The 11,809-nt window shown below is 34.2% G+C and overlaps 1 long non-coding RNA gene and 1 pseudogene across 1 annotated transcript in view; one reads left to right on the top strand and one right to left on the bottom strand.

The window, feature by feature from the left end:
- The first annotated feature begins 1,565 nt into the window (after nt 1-1,565).
- LOC107713514 (uncharacterized) overlaps nt 1,566-11,809 on the top strand; it is an 18,630-nt gene continuing 8,386 nt past the window's right edge. Inside the window, exon 1 of the long non-coding RNA XR_001636897.1 lies at nt 1,566-1,804. This is a non-coding gene — a long non-coding RNA (uncharacterized LOC107713514). The remainder of the gene's footprint in view (nt 1,805-11,809) is intronic.
- LOC107713498 (semaphorin-4D-like) overlaps nt 7,436-11,809 on the bottom strand; it is a 48,770-nt pseudogene continuing 44,396 nt past the window's right edge.

Here is an 11,809-nt window from a genome sequence, read left to right as displayed (position 1 = left end):
TATCAATTATTTGATTTAATGCTTCTGCTTATCCAGACATCTTTGGCTTTACTTAATATAAGACGATAATCACAACATTTGCTTGTTGTATGACTTCGATAGCTGTCAAAATGACAACCGCCACTAGGTTTGGACTGTGAAACATTAAACAGGCCTGTTCAGTCATCATAAATGTCTCTGGTCTTTGCTGGGTCATGACCAAATCTACTTACAAATGCTTATTAAGTCTGTGTTTCATCAAAGTGGGTTTTAATTAAATTCATTTTTCGTTAAATCGACTCACCTGTGGCTGGATCTCACTCATTTCCTGTTTCTGAAGAACCACATCCTGCATGTGGCAAAATATGCTCCTAATGAACTGAGGAAGAGGTGAAAATCTCAAACCACAAGATAAAACCATTTGCTCACCTATAAATGATCGCATTGAGAATCTTGTGGAAAATGTTCTGACAGTGCCTTGTGCGACAGCTGTGCTGCATAATAATGTTGTATGTGCATACAATAATTGCATGCTAGTTTTCAAAACATTAGTTACTGATCTATAAAATGTGATTTAAAGGCTTAAATGAAACACTTGTATGTACTATATCTGTCCAGTTTTGGTTTTTATGCAGAAAGATGAATGGATGAGAGACTGGGAGGTCACCTTCCCTTGTTCAGAGGTTTAAACAATGACTTTAATAGGTTGTTAAGAGTTGTGTGTGTGTGTGTGTGTGTGATCAGCTGGTAAAGCAGCACAGGACTTGATATAGGAGTCTTTTCTTGGCAGCTGATTGTGTGGGTTAGTTAACAGTCATATGGTCATCTCAGAGGTCAGAGGGGTCTGGGAAATGTGTGCTGACCTTTGGATGAGGATAAATGACGACAGCATTGACCTTGACATGGAGAGAAGCCACAAAACTTTTTATGTTTTTAAAGTTTTTATGTTTGCATACAAACCTACAGCTCAAAACAGACTGAACTTATGTAAATCCGGGTTATTATCATTCACTAAAACTAAAAACAACCATTTTATTTGTAAAATAAAATAAACGTTAACTGAAATAACATTTTTATTTCAACTAGTTGCCAATGCAACATTTCTAATTATAAATTTAAATTGATGTACTAAAATAACAAAAATTAAAATGAAAAACTATATAGATATTAAAAAATACTTTTACATTTGATTAACTTGATGTACTAAAATAAAATAAAATAAATTTAAAAAATGACAAACTTTAACTTAAATTAAATTGAAAACAGAAAATATAAAAAGTAATTAAAATGACTAAAACTAAAATAGTATCTCAATAAATACTGTTTTGTTTTGTTTTTCCAGGTAGTTAATTTCTCATTTCAGTTCAGTTTAACAAAACTAAAACTGAAATAAAAATTAAAGTATTTATACATAAAAAAATATATTACAACCTTAAGTCAAATTAAAGTGAAAATGGAAAATGAACAAAAATATATATATTAATAAAAACTATGATATTATCTCAATGATACTAAACACTTCAGATATGTTTAAAAAACATGGTTAAAGACTCTCACAAATGATAGAAATATAATTTATTGTGGTTGCAACCTCTATTTTTGAGGACAAAATATATTCTAGAAAGTTGAAATATATCTGCTCAGATAAACACACGTGATTATTTAATTAACACAATATTATAAACTCAAATCTTGCTTTCACTAACATGAGCCGGTGTCATTTGCTCTCGAGGATGGAGGGAGTATAAACAGAAGTGTGTGGACGGTCATCAGCCGGAGAGGCCCGTCTCACTGCACACATCCTCCACGGCTCTCAAACAGCCTTGTGTGTGCGCTCTCGTCCAAGCGTCTGTCCCTGGAGTCAGAAAATGATGCCATGATGAGCGATAATGAGCCGGTTCAGAGAACACCCTGTCCATCACAGCTCTCCTACAGGACAACAACGATAAACAACAAACATCAGCATCATCATCACAAACATATGCTGAGATCTTCAGCCTACAGAAGACAAATGTGTTTAATGAAGCATAACATAACATAACATAACATAACATAACATAACATAAAACATAACATAACAACATAACATAATATATAACATAACATAACAACATATAACATAACAACATAACATATAACATAACAACATATAACATAACATAACATAAATATAAATTATAAAAAAAATATATATATATAAACAAACAACAACAAAAAAAAAATAAAATAATATAAAATAAAATAAATATGAATTTTTTTTTTTCAGTATTTACTGGAACAATTTTAAGGAAGCTTTTCTATGTCTAACTGAGCTCAGTACCAACCCTAAGTCTGATGAGGCAGCACTTTAAATGTGGAAATGCATTATAAATAAATAATGCAGATATCTTTGGTTCAGCTTTTATAAATACTGGACGAAGCCTCTTTCACCTTCAACAGATGTGTGCAGTGAGCCAAAATGCGTCTGAAATCAAACATGAACTATAACATTCAAAAGTTTGGGATCAGTCTCTTCTGCTCACCAATGCTGCATTTATTTGATCACAAACCCAATAAAACAGTAAAAATTGTGAAATATTATTACAATTTAAAATAACTGTTTTCTATATGAATATATGTTAAACTGTAATTTATTTCTGTGATGCGCAGCTGTATTTTCAGCATCATTACTCCAGTCTTCAGTGTCACATGATCTTCAGAAATCATTCTAATATGCTGATTTGCTGCTCAAGAAACATTTCTGATTATTATCAGTGTTGAAAACAGTTGTGCAACTGTGAAATATCATTCCTGATGATTCATACATTTTCATTTCATTCAGAAAATGTGTTATAAAATCAATTATGCTGTGATTTATTCACTTGTTTGTGTCTTTCTCACTCACCCATGCTTTCTTCCACTGCTGCAGGAGTGTGTTGTGGTCGGTCAGAGCGTGTTTCCAGCGCTCCACGTCTCTGAGAGGAACGCCGGCCTCATCTGCGAGCAAACAGAGACATGATACACCACGTTACAGGTCAGACTAACACAGCAGTGCGATGAAACACTTTACCTCTGCTGTTGAGCCGAAGGTCCACTTTAGACACGTCGTTTCCCGCTTCAGACACTGCTGTACACTCGTACTGGACGTCTTTATTCAAAGTTTCCTCCTTCAGCCAGCTGCTCACCAGCACGGCATCATGGGAAACCACATGTCTGTATTCAGTGACGCGAGTCTCGTGCTTCTGCCCGTTTATGTGCCACTCAACACTTACATCTCTAGGACCTGAAGGAAAACTGCACTTACATATGGATCCTACAGGGTAATTAGCACTCCAGTATACACACATTCAGTGTGAACAAGACACTTCAAATGATCTTCCATTCACAGCCGAAAGCACCATCATGCTGTTTGTGTTATGACACTCTCATACGACATGCATAATAAACGGTAGGTTCAGATCATAAACCAGCAATACTATCCATGTATTTGCTTAGGCTGCATCATCACTTCAAAAAATCTCCAATAAAAAAAGCATTAAAAACACCCCATATATATAACAATTTGAAACTAATTGTATTTTTCTCTCTCTGTATTCCCACATGTTTTTTTGAAAGAAAAAAAAACTTAGGTTCTTTAATTTTTTTAATGCATAAATTAATAAATGTTTTTATCCTCATGTTTTGTTCCAGGCATTTTGACCTGGAGAGGATTTTTTTTTCTTTCTGAAAATGCTAGTTTAATGTTATTGCATTGGACTAAAACCTACTTAAAACTAATAATAATAATAAAAATAATAAAAAAATTCTCATCTTGTTACACTTGTGGTGCTCCTGGTCAAAAATGACTGGCATACAAAAATTGCTCATAATTTTCTCATTAAGACATTATTGCCATATACTGGATTCAATCTTTTTAAAATTTGTTTTCTTTCAATTAACATAGGTTTTTACTTTTGGAACTTGAAAAAAAAAAAAAAGCATTATTTGTAGATAATTTGGCCAATATTCACTCAAAAACTGAGGTGAATGAGCTACGATTAATGAGGCCTAGGATCAAAGAAGAAATCAAAAAACCTGTGCTAACTGAAAGAAGACAAGTTGATAAAACAATTGAATCCACGTTTTGGTGACCATATAGCATAATGAAAGATTTACAAGCCATTTTTAAAGGCTGTTCATTTGGAAAAGCAAATAAGGTAAAGGATTTTCCGCAGCACGAGGGTTAAATGACATACAAACATGATTTCCAGCATCAGTGAAATGCTGCTGATCAACACAGGAAATCTCACAGTCACACATACGTCTTTGAGACAAAAATCAGTCTGCTGTGCAAAGTTATATCCATACTGTCATGAGTTGGCATGTTAAAACACATGATATACAGCTTCACTAACACACCGCAACACAATAAACAGCGTTTCACATGTTTTGCCATTCAAAAATTTATTCAGGCTCTCTACCAAAAAGATTCGAAGAAACTTTGTACATCTCAAGCTTTTTCATATGTACATATACTGTATTTACACTGTACAGGACTGGAGCGTCCATCAGTCCTTCAGTCAATCATCTTCCTGTACAAGTCCAAGACTCATGTCAGCAGGGAAAACAACCATACAAAAGTGGCAAAAGCAAAACCATAATCATAAATTAGGATCTGAAGAGAATTTTGAAGTGAAAATAAAAATGAAGGAAATTCTAAAATGATTTACTAATAAGCTTATTCATACTTTTTGGAAAAAAAAAAAATCCCAAAACATATTAGGCATCAGACGGTGTGCAGAAGATCTGGAACATGCAGACACACAAACGCTGTCTAAATACTCTTCATTGACTTCCTGTCTGACTTCTGGCTCCTCGGCCAATCGGAACACTTAATAGTGCAGGAGGAGCGAAAGGAAGTCACACTTCAGAGTATTGAGACGAGATTGATGAGTGAGAGTGAAAGGTCAGAGGTCAAAGGTCAGAGGCAGCACTCACCCACGGCCAGACAGAAGAGCAGAAAGGCCTGGTGAGGGTGAATGCTCCAGGACTGCTCCCTCAGCAGAGGAGGAATGAGACGAGCCCCGGCAAGAGAGGAGGAAGAGGGGACAGAGCTGGGCAGGGACGGAGGGGAAGGAGGAACAGCCCAGGAAGCTGTGCAGGAAAGAGGAAGGAGGAAACGGAGGGAGAGAGACAAATACAAGAGTGTGCTGAGAATCAGAGGAGGACAGCAGATTCAGAAACGCCACGCCGGAAAACTACAGCCAAACAAAGCAAACAAACATCAAACGGCCAGGTCACAGTTAACCCCAAAATCAAAAGAAAAAGATTTTTTGCATCAACAGTATTTGTGACTTTTTTTTTTTTCATGACATTCAAGCAAAAATGCCAAAAAATGCTTTATATGTGCAAATTATCTGGTCAGGATGTAATATATTATTATTTTTGTGTATTAAAATCACTGTCATGAAATATTGTCAAAATTCCCAAATAGAAATGGTCTTTTTTATGCAAAAAAAAGATGAGTTTTTCTTTATATTTTGTGGTTTCTTGACATTTCAACCCAAAATCAATAGAAAACGCAAAAATTATATCGTGCATATAGAAAATAAAACGCATGATAAAACAGTCATGGAAATTATCTGGTCAGGATGCAATATATATATTTTTTTTTTTGCGTATTAAAATCACTGTCATGAAATAATGTCAAAATATGAAATGCAAAATGTTAAGTCCTGAAAATGGCCCTTTTTATGTCAAAAAAAAAAAAAAGATTAGTTTTTCTTTAAACATTAAAAACAATTATTTTTAATGTATTTTTTTGTATTTAAACCAGCCATCATATAATGCCAGTAAAATGCAAAAGTGTTTTTTTTTTCTTTAAATTTTGGGGTTTCTTGGTATTTCACCCCAAAATCAAAAGGAATAAAAACTAGAATATTTTATGTATTATATTTTTCATTAAAAAACACATCTAATGGCAAAAATTACTTTATACAGTCATAATTATCCCATCAGGACCACATTTATTTATTTTTAATGTATTGTTTTTTATCAGCCATGAAAAAATGTCAATAAAAGTATTTGTTTTTCTTTAGATTTTGGGGTTTCTTGAATTTTTTTTGTGACATTCACGCTATTATTGCTGACTTATAATTAAATAATATAACATCTTTAAAAATATCTAAAACATAAAGCTTTCTTCTTTAAGAAAAAAAGTTTTCAAAGCTCACGTTTGTGGACTACAGTGGAAAAGTCTCACGGCTCAATTTTATTGTGTAAAAATCTTGTTATGCGAGACAGCGGCCCTTTCGCTCTCGTTCTCTCAGATAAAAGCAGGTTAAAGTGTTAGACATCTCATCTGCAGCAACAGCACAAACAACCACAGGAAGCTGTGCATGAGACACGTCACAGTGTTTAGACTTTTTTGGTCTCGTTTCTATTGGCGAGGAACTCATTTCAGCTGGAGAAACAGTCTGCCTCTGTGTTTGAGCGTTCGAGAGCACGCCGCTCTTCCTCATCACATGAAAGCCTGCAGGTGTGACACTGAACGCATCCCTGAGATTCTGAGACCAAGCAGAACACAGCTAAAATCACTTTCTCACTCAGTAAATGTCTTCTTATTCCAATATCTAAACATTCTTAAACCAAGACACATTTACTGGAGAAGGAAAATGAATTAAGAAATTAAGTCTTACTTTCTGAAAAACAAATCTCAAAATGAAGTGAGTTTATGCTTAAAATGTCAAAATATCTGTCAGTGGTGTCAGAAAAATAATAATCGTGTTGCCCCTTTGAATTAAGTTTATTTTCCTTAGTCAACTGACAGATATTTGTTTTATGATAAATTTTTTGCGACATTATTTTAATGACACAATTTAAAATGATTATTTTTGTATTAAAGTCATGAAATGTCAAAATGCAAAACGCAGAGAAAAAGAAAGAAAGAAATAGAAATGGTCCAAAAATGGGCCTTTTTATGCAACAATTGTTAGGTTTTTTGTTGTTTTGATTTTTTTTTTTCACATTTCATCCCAAGTTTAAAACAATACTAGAAATTATAGTTTGCTTTGTTTTTGTGACATTTGTGGCAGATTTCTTCTACTTTATATGTAATACAGTCATCAAAATGTACCTGTCAGGACAATTTTTATAATTTTTATTTTATTATTTTTTATTTTTTATATAAAAAAAAAAAAAAAAATTACTGTTATGAAATAATGTAAAAATGCAAAAATTATTTAATAAGAAAAAAAATAAAAGGTCCCTTTTATATATATAAAAAAAGATTATTTTTTCTTCAAATTTTGGGGTTTCACCTAAAAAAAAAAAAAACTGGAAATTTGATTTTGCATAAAGAAAATACTGACAGATATTTTTTACTTGTTTTAAGCAAAACCTCAATCTTAATTTTTTTTTAGAAAGCATTACTTAATATCTAAACTCATTTTCCTAATCGAGTAAATGTGTCTTGATTTAACAACGTTTAGATATTTGTACTGAAAACAAAACAGAAATACTGAGTCAGAAGTCAGTTTCTGCAGTGCGATCTGAGGGTGAACATTAAAAGCCACAAAAACACTCAAATACAGTCCGGTGCTCCAACTTGGAAAACATCACGAAACGTACCAATTTGGTAAACAATGTTTCCAATTTGGAATCTTATTTGGATTCTTGCAGAGCTGCGGCGATTCTGCGAGTGAAAGACGCAGCATCAGAATGGCGCGTCGGCGTCTGCGTATTCAATCGGCTGCGACGTGCAGTCTACGTCGAAGGGCCGCTCTTTCACGGGACTATCGTCGGCGTCCTCGTTGCTGCCGGATGGAACTCCGCCGTTCCCGCATTCCGGTTCCGTCTCGTATCCGGTGTCTCTGAGCGCGCGCAGCGGATGCGCTCCGTTCTGATCCGTCTTCTCCTGCACGGGGTCCATCAGGCCGGCCTCGCAAGCTGCGTACTCCAGCTGCGGCTTTTTGTTGGAGCCGAGCAGCGCGGATCGCAGGCGGAGACACGGCGCCGGCAGGTACTGCATGTAACAGTTGTACGCCAGAGCGGCGAGGAAGAGCAGGAAGAAAAGCAGGAAGAGCGACAGCAGGGCGACGCTGCTGTCGTGCTGAATGTATTTAGCCGAGGGATCGAGCGTCTCGGTTCGTGCCGGTAAGTTGCTGACCTCCGGAGGGATGTAGGATTTGGGTTTAATGGCACTGCTGGGAGGGGTTGTTAGTGAGGGCGCTTCCGTACGAGCCGGCGTTAGTCCGGAGCCGTTACCGTCATTACCTTCCGCCGGTGTGACCGTGGACGCAGCGCTGGACGGACGCTGAGCGGATATGGACGGCACGCTCTCGGGAAGCTCCAGTCGAAGCGTGTATGCCGCCACCAGACGGGTGAAGTTCTTTCCCGCGGACGCTTCGATGGACCAGCACTCGTAGCGGCCGGCGTCCTCTGGCGTCACGCTGTAGATCAGCAGTCCGTTCTCGCTCAGCAGGAGGAAGCGCGAGGCTTCGGTCAGGACCCGGTCGTTGAGCTTCCACAACACCTGAGCCAGGTTTGAGCGCACCGGACACGGCAGATCGGCAGAAGCACCCGGCTTCACCAGCACCTGCTGAGAGTCGTCCACCGCCAGACGAGGGACTGGAACAGAGACACAAAGAGAAAATATACATAATATAAGTGTAATATATATATATATTGCTGTTTATTCAACTGTACTGTTATATTGGTGCTTATAAATTAAAATGATTAAATTAAATTCTTGCTTTTGTTCGCGTAGTGAAGAAAACATGCCATGATTATTTATAACTAGATTTGTACTGTAGTTCACTTCATGTTTTGAGAATTTTGAATCTACCTGGCAATGGCTCTAAAATTAGTTCAAAACAAATACGCAATTATTGATTTATATAATAAAATTACATGAATAAAAATATATGATACAGTAAATTATAAATAGAAATTAATGATGATAATTCAGCTGAAATTACTAAAATGATAAAGAATGAATAAATACTTGAAATGTATAAAAAAATTAATTAATTACATTTATTTATTTGTTATTTAATTTCTGAGACTCAGAGGAATCAATCATAATATACATTTTTAAAATAATTTATGTTATATATATATATATATATATATATATATACACACACACACACACACACAAAACAGAAAACATATATCAATTATATAAAATGATAAATTATTAATATTATTTCTCTGAATCTAAAATTATAAAGCATTACAAGTTGTATAATAATGATAAATACTTAAACTAAATGAAATACTTAAATGAAATAAAATATAATAAATTATAAAAATATAATATATACAATTCATAATAATATATAATAAATTATAAACATTAAAGCTAAGCATTGTCTGCCACTAATACACACACACTTCTTCCGTTAGTGAGTACATGTCTATATAATTATTAGAAGTACAGTGACAATGTTCTCGTGCGCTCTTGATTTTGTTAGTCTGCTCCAGTTACTGTACATGCAGCTAAAAATAAACCTATACAAACAAAAGCCAGGCACTAAAAGTGGACCATCTGAGCTGCTTCACTGAGTTCAATTTAATACTGAAGACATTTCTACATGACACACCTGGAGGACATATCCCAGCATCCCCTTTGAGGCTCTGAAACAACTTCCTGCAAAAACACACACAAAACACACAGTTCAGAGTAAACACAGACACGCCTGATTACAGATGATAACGCCGTCTGGCAAACATATTCCAGAATATATATCAAAAGAGTCTAAAACACTTACAGTATTATTATATATATATAAATATATGTGTGTGTGTATATTTCCAAATAAATATGCAAATACAGTTTTATGTTATAAATTATATGAATTACAATATATAATAATAAATTATAAAAATACATCATGATGATGATGATTCCTAAAAATTATAAAACATAAAAAATTATTAAGAAATATGTAAATAGATATTATATTATAAAATTACATATATATATATATATATATATATAAAACATATTTATAAAATTATGATGATTCACCTAACTCTAAAACTATTTATTATAAGGTATACTATAATTTTTTTTTTTTTACTGTATTTCACTTCCTGTTTTAAGAATTATGAATCTACCTGGCAAAGGCTGTTTAAATTATGATTATGATTTCACTGACTCTTAAGCTATTTCAGAATAAATATGCAAGTACAGATACTATATTATAAAATTATATACATAAAAAAATAAATAAACAAATATCTAAAAATAAAATAAATTATGATGTTTGACATAACTCTAAAATTATAAAGTGCATATAAGTACTGAGAAAATATAAATATATATAATATAGAAATTATGATTGCTCTGACTCTAAAATTATTTCCAAACAAATATGCAAATATTGATTTAAGAAATAAAATTATATGAATTGAAATATATAATAATAATAAATTATGAAAATATATAAATAATGATGATAATGAATCCTAAAAATTATAACGCATATTAAAAAGTATTAAAAAATACTTGCAGAAATTTAATTAAAAAATACAAAACAATAAATTATATATATAAAAAAAACACAAAACACAGCTAAGAGTGAATATAAGCTGTCTGGCTTACATTAAATATATGCAAAAAATGTTTAAAGAGTCTTTAAAACTTAATAGGACTGCACAGCGAAATTCTAAAATGATTTGACTAACAAATAAGACGTCAGAGAGCTGATTAAATCATGTGTTCCTGTTAAAGTGCAGTGTCTGCAAATACTTGAGAAGTTCGGACTAAAATCCTGCATGTGACTGCTGTCAGTCACAATGTGAACGTTAGTTCTCTTTTCTCACCGTGGATCAGCATCATGCTGGAAAATATTAATGCAGGAGGCCGAGCGCGGGTCCCAGGCGCAGTAGGGGTCCCGCGCCAGAACACAGTCCACACAGGACAGATACTTCTCACAGAACGCTGTGGGAGACTGAACCACACCCGAGTCCGAACCAGCGTACAGGAACCGCGCCTGTGACGGACAAAACACACAGTGCATGAGAAAGCGCAGATGATTTGCTGCTGAAAGGGGAACAGAATCCATCCAGACTGTCTGTCTCCAGTGTATGGAAACTTCCTCCCTGCTGAGAAATTAAACAATGTGTTTGTGGATTTTATTGCGCTCAAAGGTCCCGGCGATGATAAGATGAGTCTCGGCTCACTGTTATGATGTTGTTTCTGGTTCTTACCACTTGTGAGGAGAGTAGAAGTGTTTTAATTGGCTCTGCGTTCTTCAGCAGCTGGATTTCCTCCACCGTGTGAACCTCGCCCTCCAACACCAGCAATTTATGCAGCAAACCTTTATCTGGGAACACATTCAGACATTAATAGAACAAGATGATGGGATCTTAATTACCTTCATGGCACTTTAGAGTGAAGAAACAAATCAAAACCAGACTTTCACATCCTGTGGTTTATCACATCCTTTCACACATTTCACCGCATACGCTGACCGGTGCCGGTGAAATCACATTAAAAAATATCTTAGAAAAAAAATAAATAAAATATATACTAAAAACAAGTATGATTATTGTATGATAAAACTATACAAAAAATTTAAATAATAAAATGTATAAAAAAATAAAATAAATGATGATGATTCACCTGACTCTAAAGTTATAAAGTACATTATAAAAATTTGTACTGTATTTCACTTTCCTGGCAATGGCTGTTTAAATTATGATTATGATTCCTGTGACTCTAAAACTATTTCAGAACAAATATGCAAGTATAGTTATTATAAGATTGTATAAATAAAGATAAAATAAATGATCATGTTTGACCTGATTCTTAAATTCTAAAGTATAATATGAAGTATTGAGAAAAACTTGTAGGGAAAAAAAA

The sequence above is a fragment of the Sinocyclocheilus rhinocerous genome, unplaced genomic scaffold (assembly GCF_001515625.1).
Source record: "Sinocyclocheilus rhinocerous isolate Xijiao unplaced genomic scaffold, SAMN03320098_v1.1 scaffold1937, whole genome shotgun sequence".
In the NCBI taxonomy this organism is placed as follows: domain Eukaryota; kingdom Metazoa; phylum Chordata; class Actinopteri; order Cypriniformes; family Cyprinidae; genus Sinocyclocheilus; species Sinocyclocheilus rhinocerous.
Note: the sequence above shows the minus strand (reverse complement) of the source record. Positions and strands in the feature narration are given on the sequence as shown.